Source organism: Hylaeus volcanicus, chromosome 4 (assembly GCF_026283585.1).
Source record: "Hylaeus volcanicus isolate JK05 chromosome 4, UHH_iyHylVolc1.0_haploid, whole genome shotgun sequence".
NCBI lineage: Eukaryota > Metazoa > Arthropoda > Insecta > Hymenoptera > Colletidae > Hylaeus > Hylaeus volcanicus.
In genome coordinates, this window is record NC_071979.1 from 29,656,117 (window position 1) to 29,671,209 (window position 15,093).

General features: G+C 38.0%; 1 protein-coding gene and 1 long non-coding RNA gene across 2 annotated transcripts in view; one reads left to right on the forward strand and one right to left on the reverse strand.

Moving 5' to 3' along the window:
- The window catches only part of LOC128875601 (uncharacterized), a 16,169-nt gene extending 7,081 nt beyond the window's left edge, over window positions 1-9,088 (reverse strand). The window contains exon 1 of the long non-coding RNA XR_008456853.1: window positions 7,906-9,088. This is a non-coding gene — a long non-coding RNA (uncharacterized LOC128875601). The remainder of the gene's footprint in view (window positions 1-7,905) is intronic.
- A 144-nt stretch (window positions 9,089-9,232) lies between these two features.
- Window positions 9,233-15,093, forward strand: part of LOC128875596 (arginine kinase) — a 24,864-nt gene continuing 19,003 nt past the window's right edge. Inside the window, exon 1 of the mRNA XM_054121304.1 lies at window positions 9,233-9,386. The gene's annotated coding sequence lies outside the window, so the exon portion shown is untranslated. The remainder of the gene's footprint in view (window positions 9,387-15,093) is intronic.

Below are 15,093 nucleotides of genomic sequence, written 5' to 3' on the forward strand. Positions count from 1 at the left end.
TTGACAATGATGGCGCTCTTTAGGAATTACATTTAGAATTTGAATTTTGGAGGTATTCATGCTTGGGGAAAGTGTGGAGGCGAGTTGTAGTCTCGAAGTATTATTTGCGTTTGAGGTTTAACCAACCCTTATCTAGTCTACGCTAAACAGAAAAATATTGAAATTATAGAAAGAGTTGTACAAGAATGATAAAAAAAGGAAAATATTCCCAGAATGGAATTATCGCCATGTAGAGTTTAGTAAACGTAATTATATTTTGTTCACCAGCGAATGTTAGAAAAATCATCGATAGATATATTCCGAGATTGAATAAATTACGCATCGAGCCGGGTCACGTGTTCGTCTTGGCGACACCCGCGTAACAGAAGGTGCAACCGATCTGTAAACGAACAAAATCATTATCGTTCAACAAGTCTTACGTGAGCCACTGACGCAATACGTGTTGCCGCACGTGTACAATTTAACGGCTTTCTGAAGACGCGGCCACGAGCAGTTTCGAGCTTTATTAACTCGCGCAAAAATAGAATGCGGTCTCTCGAAATATCGCGTTATTAGAAAAATGCGATTATTACGGAAATATTATTATTAGAAACGTACGCGGTGCCGGACAATTTTTTATCGTGTGACACTTTGATATTATCTGTCGATAAATCGAGGCTTGATAAGCAACGAAAGCGAGTGCTAGGATTCTTACATAATATTTTAAAGAATCAATCGATGTCTGTATTTTCGGACCTGTTCATCAACCGATGGCGAACTCGAGAATCGACTTGCAGTTGTTGGTGATATTTCTATCGAGTCAGCGTATTCTACAACCGTCGTATCGAGCCACTATTGTCTCGAAGAAAGAAAATAAAACGATCGTGAAGACCGTGTGTGGCAGACACGGGGGAGCTCCAATTAAATTTGGCGAGAAATTCTGGCACGATTTTAGAATGGCCGACGTAGACGATTTCACGGCCAACGCTTCGCTAGACCGAGACACCAATGTCCAAACCTTTTCTATTAATGTAGGTGGGATTTTCTAGCGTTAATTTCCATGAAGACGAAGCAAATTCTTTCTTCGATTACAATTTACTAATCCATTTTTAAAAATATCGCTCGTCTTTTCCTTAAATTTCCTTAGATCTCCATAAAATCTTAATTTAAAAAATTTGTTATCTAGAAACCGAATGTGTGAAGCAAGTATGCAGTGTTCAATTTGGAAGTTAGGCATACGGGTTAACACGTTGATCGCCACGTCACCCATATGTGGCTGACAGTGCTTTTCACTGAAATATTAAAAAAATTCATTCTGAAAGTCAAGCTTCGCAGGAAATGAATTTAAATGAAATTCGTGTATTTCGATGAAGTTACAAAAATAAATACCACGACGGATGTTTGATTATGTAGTTTCCAATAGCCCGAATAATATTTAATCCTAGCAGAAATTTTCAAAAATATTTCTTTGGCAGTCAACGTGTTAAATGCATCGAGCAACGTATTCGCGAAGTAGCGAGGATGATGGTCGTCGAATTGTTTGCTGGACTGTACCCGCGGCTAAGAAGATTTACGTTAGCAGAGGCGTACCAGCAAGGGAGACGGAGGATAAAAAAAACGGCAACAACAGGAACAATTCGAGTCAGGGTGTATCCCGACGTGTATTTCGGTCCCAGCAGCGGCTGGGCCCTCCGAACTTTACGGTCTCTCCGACTTAGCGAAATTCCACGCTAAATTTAAGTCCCGCCTGAACCGCTAGGTAATTGCGCTTTGCGTAAGAGATAGCGAGCTACTTGAAATAATGGATCGACCGCGAACGCGTGCACGTTATTCTCGAACTTTCCTTCGAGGCATTCGAAACTGTTAATAAGATATGCAAACAACTGTCCAAGAAGCTGCACAGGAATTGGCTACTCCTCCATCTGTTATCATAACCACGAGTGATAAAGAAAAATGTTTGCATTTGGGCATCCAGAAACTACGTATACTAAAACCTAATCTAATGTAGTATTTTCGTTCATCGTAGATTCATTTAACACATTATCGACTGAGCGTGATTGTACATGTAATTTAGTTTACTAATATCTTTTTATTCTGATGACGTACTTTGATTAATATTCATGTAATAATGACGGATTTTGTTAATAAGATATGCAAACAACTGTCCAAGAAGCTGCACAGGAATTGGCTACTCCTCCATCTATTATCATAACCACGAGTGATAAAGAAAAATGTTTGCATTTGGGCGTCTAGAAACTACATGTACTAAAACGTAATTTAATGTAGTATTTTTGTTTATCGTAGCTTCGTTCAACACATTATCGACTGATAGTGATCGTTAGACTGCGGATCTTCATGCAAAATAAAATTTTTGCAAACGTACCTGCAATATTTGAACCTAAATAGGAATTTAGTAATTGTAATTGTAATTAAGCGAACAATTGTCAAAAATTGTAACGCCTACAATATTCGAACCTAAATAGGAATTTAATTTACCCTGCAAATATTATAATGTGAACTTTACTTTCATTATTTTCACATTCTTGCACATTGTGTGCATTTTGTAATACTTTTGCGCATTCAAACATCCTATAAATGCATGAAAATCCGCAGTCTAGCGATTGTACGTATAATTTAGTTTACTAATATTTTTTTATTTTGATAACGTATTTCGATTCATATTCATGTAATAATGACGGATTTCGGAAGATCGCGAACGCCAAAACGAATTTCTTTACTCGTCGACGTTCCGTGTACTCGGCGATGTAATCTCCTCGCGAGATCACAGAGAAGATTGTTCAGGATTTGCCGAATGATCCAATTAATTGTTCTCCTGGCTAATTGCATCGGCCGTAGATCAACGCGTACTCTGCAAATGAATCAAACAGTGAGGGCTGGCAGATTCGAGGACTGGGTTATTAAAAAGTATGACACAGTGTTAACGTGGCGATTAGCACGAAGCCCGCAAACTGTTCCTCGAAACGTACTTTTCACGCGTTAATCTCTCCTTAGATAAGACGCGATTGATATCAGCATTAGTAAAGTTCGTAAAGCATTTTCTTTCTTACTCTTCACCCACGTCTTGATTTCACGTACTCGATAACAATAGAAATACACAGTCAGTGTAATCGATATTCGTACAGGAACCAGTTGAAAATCAAACTTCCTATATTTATTTAATTAGTAAATTTTAGGGGAAGAAGATTTATTGCACCCCAATAAATCTTCTCGTTCGACTTAAACAGATGAATGTTTTTGTACGGGAAGAATGCAACGAACAAGACAAAATAAATCCGTCCATAAATCACCGCGCCACCGAACGTGAATTATCTTCTTATTAATCGTTGGTAACACGGTACGAGAGCGTGGAAGGAAAGCATCGACGGAAACGAAGTTAGGGAAACGCGATAAAAATGGACAAAGGATAATCGATACGGAAGCGTCGTACTACGTCAAGACGTCTTCCACGCGTTCGACGTGCCAGCAGACGAACTTGGCGATGTTCACGGCTGTTTTCACGGGAAACAAGAATATCTGCGGCGGGCCAGAAGCGTCAGCCAAGATTATGTAATAAACAAGGAAGGTGGCCATCAACCAGCGCCGCCGATTTGCTCTCGACGCGAACGTCTGTCGAAATTACGTGCAGCACGCCGTCGGTAGAGTGTCAGTGGTGCTCCATCATCGGGGACATTGACATTGAAAAGGTCCGCCTTCGGACAATGCCTGAATAAGGATGGCTTTCGCCGCGGCCCGTTGAAGATTTACGGTTCTGTTTACGAATAACAGAGAAACCGTGGCACGGTGATACGCTGGGAAAACTGGACGACAAATATTTGCACTTGCTGGCCCTGGTGCCAGTCACGCGATAAAATCGTTGGTCTCGGCGCGGTTAAACCGTTCGCTTAATACGTTCATTGCGGTATTTAAAGCGGTGCTTCAGGGACTGCGTTCCGAGCGAACGTTTTCACGCTGTTCTGGCCCTTGTGACGCGAATTCCTCCGAACGAACCCATCAAACACCGCTCTTGACGTTTTTGGTACAAGGATCATTGGTATTGTCTAGGCGCTTTTCAGAAATTCGTCCAGTTGGATCGCGAGGAATTTCATGTTTCGTGTAATAGGTTAGTACTTCGATTTATTAAGGGGGTATCCTGAATTAGGAGGTCTAAAAAAAACGATTTTTCGTGAATTTCGTTCAGAATGGAAAAAAAATAATTAATTCTATCGAACATTTCTCTTCTATGTGTGACTAAAAAATTTCATACAAACAAAAATTGTAAACAACTTTTTTTATCAAGTTAAAGCGATATTTTTCACCCAAAGAACTCGTTCTTATTTTTCAAACTTTCAGTAATTTCACATTTCACCGTTTTTGCGGGTTTTTCTTAGTTCGCACAGAAGAAAAATGTACGAAAATGAAAATTTCTTTTGGTTTTTTTTTTTTTTTCTATCGGCGATAGGAGGTCTTAATTGTGAGGTGCTCTACAAATTTGAACATTTCTTGTTGAAAAAATTTGTACAGACTACTCGAATATGTATGATAATAGGATAAAAAGTTCTATAGAATTAATTATTTTTTTTTCCATCCTAAAAAAATTCACGTAAAATCGCTTTTTTCAGACCTCCTAATTCAGGATAGCCACTTAATACAATAGAGAAATCGTATGTTTCGAAGCATCGGACTGACGAAATCAATCGTTAACTCAGCTAAGCATTTCGTGCTGTACACGATTCGATCCGTGTTTGATATTTACATGAAAAATAAACCCTCGAATGTTCAGGCTCGCGACTTCGGTTGAGGAAGCCGGCCGCTCGACGATTCTCGTTAAAGCGGAGTGTCGGAAAGTGTATGAAACAGAGCCGTGGATAAAAATAACAAACAAGCGAGGAAAAGTAATTTCTCCCGTCCATTGGCGTAACATTTCTCGTTAGCCGGTGCCAGCCAACGGACGTTACGTAATTGAGACAGTGACGATTATTCATCGCACGGAAAAATGAAATTTTTTCGCGTATTTCTCGCGGATAGGGGTTAACTACTGCTTTCACGGCTCGATTCTCGATTAGAAAAACTACGAACGTTCGCATTGTCGTCGACAATTACGCCGCGCTCCTCTTCCGCGAAAACAATACAGCTTCGTCGAAACCGATCGATTCTCAAGCGTATCGATTATCGATATACATTTCCGTGCTCGCTGCCATCGACTGGCGTTCACCGCACGTAGGAACGACGCGGAAAATGAAATTAAAATCTAGAGGAAGAAATATTACTCGGGGTCTGATCGGTTTGGAAAAATCGATTGAATTCAATCTTTTGTTAAATTTAAATTCAATTAATCGCGAATGAAAAAATAACGGTTGATGTTAATGGTTTCTAAATATTCGAAAATAAAGAGACCTCGAATTAAAATCTAGCGGAAGAAATATTACTCGGGTGAATATTACTCTGATCGGTTCGGAAAATCCAGTTGAATTCAATTTTTTGTTAAATTTAAATTCAATTAATCGCGAATGAAAAATAACGGTTAATGGTCAGGGTTTCCAAATATTCGAAACTAAAGAGACCTCGAGGGAAGCTTCTTTGAACGAAGATGCATTCAAAGCTGTGACCTTGAAGAAAACTCTGTCGGAAATAGTGGCGCTTTGAAACGACCTCTGATATTTTTTCTTACTATTCGCAGGAAGTGAAATGCCGAGGGTGATCCCGAGGGAACGGATATCCTCTGTATCTGTATAAATATATTTAATTATTAGACCGCGGATCTTAATCAAATATTCGCGAACGTCCCTACAAAAATTGAACCTAAATAGGAATATTATTTTACTCTGCGAATATTATAATATGAACTTTACTCTCAATCGTTTTTATATTCTTGCATATTGTTTGGATTTCGTAGGCTCTTGCACGTACAAATTTTCTATAAATGCATAAAGATCCGCAGTCCATTAATTATATAGAATATTCAGAAGAAGAGCTGTATCGACGAATGTTTTTAGAAAATATTTGTATATAATAATATATCCATTATGTGCAGAAATTAATTCTGTAACTTCACAATTTGATTCTTCATAAGTATAATTTAAAAATATTTACCCACCGTTTCGTTACGTTAAAGTATAATTACAGATTTATCGTTACAGAATTAATTTCTGCGCCTAATAATATAATTTATAACGAAGTTTGTGTGAGTATACCGGTTCTTTGAAGCGCGAATTTTGAGGTCAATTTCATTGAGAAACGGATTTATAGTGGTCGGAGGGATACGATCATTTTGGATATTCCCATTGGTCTGATAGGGAAGGTAGGTATGTAGGCTTCGTATTGATCACCACGTTGAAGCGACCTTTAACATCCCCTCTCCTCGGTTACCTCAGCCGTTGGATAGAGCGAGATGGCACGAGGAGAAGGGAGATCGAGGGGAATCCTGACGCGACCTACAACAACCAGAGGCAGGCGCACAGCTGATTTCGTAACAGCCAAGCGACACTCCCGGAGTTCCGCTGTTCTCCGGAAATGCTTCATGACCTATATAATTTCAAGGAATCGAAGAAACGACGCGGAACTGAACCGGCATGGTACCACCAATTTCGAAAACTTCCAAGATCTCTCCACTCTCGCGATTTTGATAGTAGATTTTAATTTAATTTGAATTTAAGTTATAGACTCAAGCACGAACCATTCGAGTCTTGATATAGTGGAAACAAACGAAACGCGATTTAAAAATTGTATCAATGTCCAAATTAATTTTCGTACCTAACAAATGTATTATAACTAGAATAATCTAGAACGATATCGTGCTTACGATAAGTCTAGGGAATTTTTTTTTTTTTTTTTGAACATGGGATATTTTAAGTTAAAAAATTCCTTCGATAGGAATGGAATAATTCATCAGATAGGAAGATTGTTATCAGACAACATCAGTTTTAAGGTCTCGGATGTTACAGCGGGACGACAGAATTAGATGAATAAAGACGTCTAAAGTAGATTACGTCTTTTTGCACGTATGTTGAGTCACGATCGACCAACACGACGTCATAATCCTCTAAAGAAACTCAGGTGTGAATAGGGCATCCGTTATTTATAGATGGTTACATTCACACTTGTACAATGTCCCTTGGAAATGTTATAAACGTAAACGTGAACGTAAACAGATTTATAGGTTAGGTTCCATTTTCACAACATTGGTATTATTCCATCTTTATTTTATCTATTTTATCTATTTTATCCCTTTCAAATTAATATTTATATATTTCATAATTTATATAACGATATAATATAGAAGCAATGATACCAGTCGTTGAGTTGTTAAAAACAAAAAAAATATATATATATATACATGTCGAATCGAGTAACCTTCTCCTTTTCGAAGTCGATTAATAAGAATTTATTTTGGTTGCCCTGAAAATTTCCAGAATTCTCGATCGTGAATCATGGTTATTTCCCGGTTCAACGAACTCAAGTATTGGTTGCTTTTTACACGAACGATAAAAGAACGATTCCAGCTGAACTTCACGAACGGTGATTCACGAGATCGAGAGCAGACCTTGTGCTCTGTTGGAGGACGGTGTGCGATCATTTGGTTCAACGTGGTACAGTTTATGACGAGTCTGACACAAACCGCCTTTTACTACTCGTGTCGAGATTTCTAGAACGACCGTGGTGAATTTTAACTAATGTGCTCCTTCCTTTTAAAAAGCTGTTTCAATCTAACCTAACAATTATAGAATTAGGTATAGCAATAGAATAAGTAAAAAGTGTATCCAAAATTCCTACCACGGTTCTCAAACAATCGAATAGTTATTTTTCTTCTTCATCGATGCTTTGTTTCGAGTCCATTGACTTCGCAATTCCGATCGTGTAACGAAATCGATTATTGATTACGTCGTACTGTAGCGTCGACAGTAAAACGCAGCAAATATTTTGTCTTACCTCGTCACTGACGTTGAAGCACAGAGGAAATACAGTAGACGTAATACTGTAAACATAGAACTTGCATCATTATCTCCTGTTACAGCAAAGGTCGTGATCCTTGGTTGTAAGAAATTCTATTGTTCCGTCGTCCACAGAATAGTTCAACACTCGACGGAACCAAAACACTAACGGAACACTCGATTGTCCGCACACTGGTGGTCTAAACTTAATCTCGCGAAATTTTTACGATCCAGAAAGCTTCGATATCCCTTGAAAACCTTTCTAACCGAGTTACACTAACTCTGCTTCTAATCTCATCGATTCGACTATAGATAACAACCTCAGACATCGTTATCTCAAAATCGATCGTATCACGGAATAATAACAAGAAAGAACATGTACTTATTATCAATTATAAGTTAAGATCTCCTTACATTTTCAATCTTACCGTTGCTTCATTTATCGATACTCACTGCTACCACTCTGCTAACGTTGCGCCTAAAAATTACTAGTAACTCGATCGATTATTTCCATTCGAGAGAATCAGGTCCGAATTCGATACATTTATTTTATTCAAAGTCTTGACTGCGCCATTACGAAACAGGACACACAGAACATAAAATATTAGGTTGTCCCAAAAGTTTCTTTCGTAATTTGCACTCAATTATTTTGTGCGGTCTTTATATAAATAGACAATCTAATTTCTTAGATATTGATGTAACAGTGATGGAGCAAAATGAATCGGACACAATTCAATAATGCAACATTAGACGTAAAATATTAAGTACTATTATATTATTATATACTGTTATAAAATATAATAATGTATAAATATACTATTATATAAATATATATAAATATATATATTATTATAAAATTAAGTAATATTAAGTATTACTTAATATAAGTAAGTATTACTTATTAATATAACGAAAGAAACTTTTGGGACAGCCTAATATATACCCAAGTTTACCCAACACATCAGTCATGCCACGACAGACGAGCAAATTTCGACTGCGTTACAACCTAACCCTATTAATGATTTTCTGTATATATTCATTCGTGGTTAAGGGTTTTCGTCGCAAAAATAGTTTCTTTATTCAGGAAGTTTCCGTTTCAGGAAGGAAGAGGTACGTATTCGATTTGTCCCCTCCTATTAGAATGTTCCTATATTTGGTATTACGTGAATAACGTAAGGAACAAGGATAATTAGGGCAAATAGACGTAAAAAAGTTGAGGTAGCAACCGTGGAGTCCTCGTAGAAACAACGGAACAGAGGAACGTGGCTGGACCGCGAACCGTCCCTGGGAGAGGATCGAGGGGTGTGGGGAGTCTATGTACAAAGGAGGGACGTGATTGGCCGAGGCAGAGAGGAGAGGTTCTCGGCTGTCGCGAAGCGAGTTGATTCCGCGCCACTTCGTTTCCGACTCGTGTCTGCGTACGACGTGCCCGAGGACTAACCCAGAACGCATCCTTTGTCTTTCTTTAGTCTGCTAAAGGTAAGATAAACTTTCTCTCTTCTCACGACGTTCTTAATATTCTTATCCGCGAGCAACGTTTCATTTCGACCAGTGAACATTTCCGTGAAATTTCTGTGAAATTTCTGTCAATCGAAACGGAAAATCCGTGAATCGTAGATCGTTCGACATCCTTCGGCGATTCTTTACAGAAAACTCGCGTCGTTCGAGTGTCAGACGTTCGTGTTAAAGAAATTAAACGCACGCGAATAATCTACGCGAACGGGTAGGTCGATTGTTGCGATTGTTGGTCGTGAAAATCGGCATGGTTACTGTGATTTGTTTGTACGACTCGGTCTTTGAAATTTAGTCGAGTGAGAGTTAATTCCCGTGGAGAATGGTCGCGTAGTCAAGTAATGATTCATCGTAACGTCGATCATCGATTGTGCCTTTGGCGGTTGTACGTTGCGGCGTTTGGTCGCTATGCCGGTTTTGTAGGTTAGAGATCGTCCAGGTGTGTTCGTTCGGCGAAGATACTGATTCGAATGATTTCTGTAATTTTTAGGGCACGGTTAATACGGTGTTTGGTTCTTTCGATTACTTGCAATTCTACGTAGGTCGAATTTCGAAGTTTCGTTATGTGCAAAATGCCTGAAAAAGTTTTTGGTAGATATTTTATTTTTAACTGCAGAACCTTGCTTTCTATGCTATTGAGATACGTGTTAATTAGCCTCGTCAGTATTTTTAAAAATTAGCGGAAATATGTGCGTGTAATTTATGCTAAGGAAGACGTGTAAAGACAATTATGGAAATTGTTATGAGTCATGTGGTCGTATGTTTTAATAGAATGGTTAACCTATATGCATCTTACATGAATATTTAGTTAATTTAGAATTAAATATACTAGGTTTAGACTAGCCTAAAATCGCAAGATGGCTTCCCCTTGTATTTCAAGGTTAAGCAAGATTATACTAAATAATTTACTTCCTTAATTGCACACCGTGTATAAAATAATTTAATAATTCTAAGTTGGTTCGAAATTTTTATTTTAACTGACAAAATCAAGACTTTGCTTCTATATAAATTTTTAAATATTTAAGAAAGATTCTGATTAGACAACTGAAAATACATTTCAGAATTCGAAAAGGGAGACAATTTCGTAATGTTTCTCCGCATTAATATCGACCACACTTGGAGGGTTTCGGTAATACCGTATTACATCATTGTGGTTCTTCTTCCAGCACGAAACGATCATTATTTCCTGTGACTATTGATTTTTGTTTCGTGAGCAGATTATCGTTTTCAAATATTCTCAATTATATGCTAAATTGCTTTCTTTACAATTTCGATGGAAAACAACACACGTTCACATTAATTCATTTATACATAAAAAGATATACGAATATAAAACCTAGAATAGTAATTGCACTTACCCAAATTAATGTTTCTGAAAATAGTACAAAAATAATATAAAAATCGTAGTTTGCATAATTGTAAAAATTGACAGGAAATATATTACAGTTATTTACAATGTACCTGGATGTACATACATACGTACATTATCCATTCATTCAATTCTTCATTACCATAATAATAGAAGTATACGTTAAACCGATTAGTACGTGAATGTGAATCATTCGGTTGACAATTTCCGCTAAATGTATACACGTCGGAATAGACCCGACTGCTATACGATCTTGTTTCCGGTTAATCCTAATCGTTACGCAATTTTACGTTCGACTCACTTTGATCTGGCAGTATCGATTTCGATTATACGAAAATTTATCGAATATGCAAATGGAAAAGGCGCGTTACATCGGATTTCCGTTCTTGAGATCCTGTCAAAAGTAAATTGACAGATTACGGCCAGGCTACGTACAGTAAAACGAGTGGGTGCAGCCTGATTACGTAAGGCCAGGGATGCCCAGTGGTTCTCAAATTTTTCGTCTTCCACGCCAATTTCGTGCAACGGCCAAAATTCAATCTCTTGCATTCGCGTGCAATTTAATATGCCAGCTTATTATTAAAATTAAATTTTCGAGATCTCTTGGCAGTGAATGTTAATTGTCAACGGTCGCGACTGACAACATATATTTTTAACCAACTCGTAAAACTGTCGCGACAGTTTTGACGCTGTCAGGGCGAAACATAACCTCGAATTGATTTAAACTTCGCGTTTACGGTTGAACATTAAATTTTCTTGAGGTATAACCACTTTACTGAAATAATTAATTGCGATCATAAGTTGTATTTTCGATATTCTTTGGTTTAGGGAACAATCTCGATTTTGAATAAAGTGTATTCAAAATCGATGTTTTCTTTTTTTTTTATGTTCGGGTTGAGGATCGTACTGCGGGCCAACGAATATCGTACGGTTTATACTGTACAAAGTAATCACGGACAAGATAACGTAGAGTTTCTATTGAGTGATGATAACAATAATAACAGTCTTTATTGCTAGAGGCAGATTTAAATTTAGAATTTAATATTTAGAATTTCCTGTTCTGGTTCGATAGTGTTAGGTGTGGAAATTGATTCTACAGGGTGTCCCAAAAATGTTCGTGGTCCTTGAAGAGGGTGGTTCGGGGGGTGATTTGAAACAACTTTTTCCTTAGCGAAAATGTTGTCCGAGGCTTCGTTAGGAAGATATTAACGGAAAACCCCGGACCAATCAGAGCGCGGAGGCTACGCCTACCGTGGGCGGTCCATCGGCGTACGCACGCTCTGATTGGTCGGGGTTTACTTGTTAATATCTCCTCAACGAAGCCTCGGACAACATTTTCGCTAAGGAAAAAATTGTTTCAAATCACCTCCCGAACCTCTTTCAAGGTGTTACAACATTTTTAGGACACCCTGTATTGTTTTAACTTGTGCCCTATCAATAGGGCCCTTGTCAAAAGACCTTCGAAATGTGTCGCATATCCCAGAATTGGTTTCAGTGGTCGTCGATAGATGTCGAGATATTAAAATTTGAGGGTTCGAAGTCGTGAGTCGGTTCGTGGCTGAATGCATGGCGAGGATGGGGCGTCTTATTAGCAAGGAAGAATGCATCGATGCGTTTCTTAGGAGGAACCTCGTTAAGCTAGAAGACCGGAGATTCGTTTGAGCGGCGCGTGCATGCGTTATGGCGTTTGGTAATTTAAAACGGAAATTGATAGTTGGCGGTCTCCCGATCGGGGCTCTGCGTGCAAGGAACGGGTCGTCGCGTCTGGTTGGATCTGTGTGCGCATGTACACAATCGCAGTCGGAATGCACGCCCGTCTGCCTGCTGGTGTCGCTGCTTCTTTGATCGATTCTCCATGAGCGCAACGCGTTACCGGTATCTTTCACGCGATCGCGTCCACCCTTAATAATACACCGCTTCAGGTTATTTACTTTTTCTAGAATACAACTAAGTATCTTTCTGTATTATCAGGTGTAGAAATCAATTCTGACCCTTTCTATTCAATAATTTGTAACTTTAGATTGTCAACCTAATATTTTTATTTAAAAGAGAAAATTAAAGGAAAATTACCACTTGCGAAAATTTAGTAAAACCTTTTCGTGGTCGATACAAATCTCCGATATATGAAGTTAAATATAACCCGAAGGATTAGAATCGAATAACGTGTTTCTTCATTCTCTAAGGCCAGATGTGGTTTGTTTGCTCGATCAACGACAGCGCGTATAGTGGTTCATCGCGATTAAAGCTATCATCGTCCAACGAATCGCTGATATCGATTCTCGCCATACATATCACGCTAACGCGTTCCACCTGTGATATTTAACTCTCTTTACTTGCGATGGAACTTTTTGTATTCCGTGAAGAAAAAAAAATTATACGCCAATCTTCCGGATCGGCTATTAATCAATGAAAATGTTACTGATAAATTTAGAGTGATTCAATCGGCCGACGTCGGTTTGATAAAATTAACCGGATTTGTTCCGACCGTAATGAGACTTTATTTTTAAGATTCGATAGATTTTCTATACTTTATTTTTTAAGGGAGAAAGTATGTTCTTATACCCGATTCGAAGAAACTATTTCTATTACTGGTGAATATAATTAACCGACTTCGAAAAGGAGGTTACTCAATTTGACATGTATATATATTTTTTTTCATTTTTTTTTTTTTCAAGTTTCCTACGTTAATTTGATATCCAATTATTTCTGTACAAGAGGCCATTGAATTCGCAAGTAAATTAGAGGAAGACCTAATCAGTCTCCTTGAATTTTTGACCATCCTACGATAATATCGATAATTCTTCATTTTGTGTTTTATTCACTAACGGTTCATTTTTTTTTTTTTTTTTTTTTTTTTAATGAAATTTGAAATGTAAATGAAATTTGCATACAGTTTCTTCAGTTCAGTTTTGAGAGATAATCCTCGAATTATTGATTAGCCTCGAGTGTCAGCAATATTTCAACTATTTCTAGCGGTGTGACGATGTTGGATGAAATTTTATACAACATTCTGAAGGTGGCGCGCTATAACGATCCTGGAAGGTTCTCGCATGGCTGACTATAATGCATGCTAATAATTCATGCCGGCTGATTTACCTACGCCACTGCAATCTCTCCTTGACATTAACCATGCACGCGTGGAAACGGTTTCTAACACACTGAAATTCGTGGTATAGTTAAAAATTATTTCTTTAAGAGCGACAGAAATTTTCTTAGAATTTACTTACTCTTTAAGATAACGATCCCGTAGCTAATGCTCGAATTGATGTTAATTAACGCGCGATATCGCTACTCACTGGGCATATTACCACTTGATTCAATTTCACGTGGAATTTAAGCGTGAATGGACCTGCAAAATGAACGATATCATTAAATAGCCAATTTTCTTATACAGTGTTAAATTTGTACATTCTGTGTAGAATGTTGGTTATTTAAAACCGCGACTGAATGCATTTGTCCCCTATATTATCGACAAATAAATGAACCAAGAAAACAACAAAATACAAAATAAAAAATGTTTTATTAATCGAGACACTAAGGTGTCATTGAAATGAATCGTACACGAAAGATTTATTAAGAAAATCTTGAACGGTAATTGCTAATAGCTCTCAAAGTAACGTCAGCACGAAAATATAAATTGGCTCGGCCAGCACGAGCAACAGTTTGTTTGTTCATCTTCTCTTTTAGACGCTTACTGGTATTGAAATTATTGGCACGCTGTGTGTTTGAATTTCTTTTACACAGTTATAAGATAATATATATGTATTAGTTTGTTAACCTTTCGCGAACGAGTATAGACCGTTTACATTTGCACAACAAGTAGTACCGGGCGCCGTGCCAAAAGTTACGAAAATCCAACGTTGACTTTGTTCGCTCTCGTGTCGTGACATTGAGAGCGGTTCCAAGAAACTATCGAAAGACTATCGAACTATTTTCGTATCGCTAGATTTTGTGTATGGATTATTGCTCGCAGTATTTCTGTTCCGACTTACCGACTGACGCAATTTGAATTCTCCCGCGCGTCCGCTTGGCGGTAAAGGGTAGCTTTTCTCGTCTGCCAACAGGACGCGCCACTGGTCGATTGTCTTTGGCTCCTATCACACATCGGTACAGACGATTGCGAATATAAAATTAGGTCGAAACGAAATACGAACTAACGCACATGCTAATAAACGCGTTCGATTACATTTCGTCTCTTATCTATTATGTCGGATCTCTCTGTATTATGTCGTAGGTAATTTATCTTCATGAATCTTGAAACTGGACACCGATTAGTTGTGGGAATTAACCGTCAGGAATTTGCGA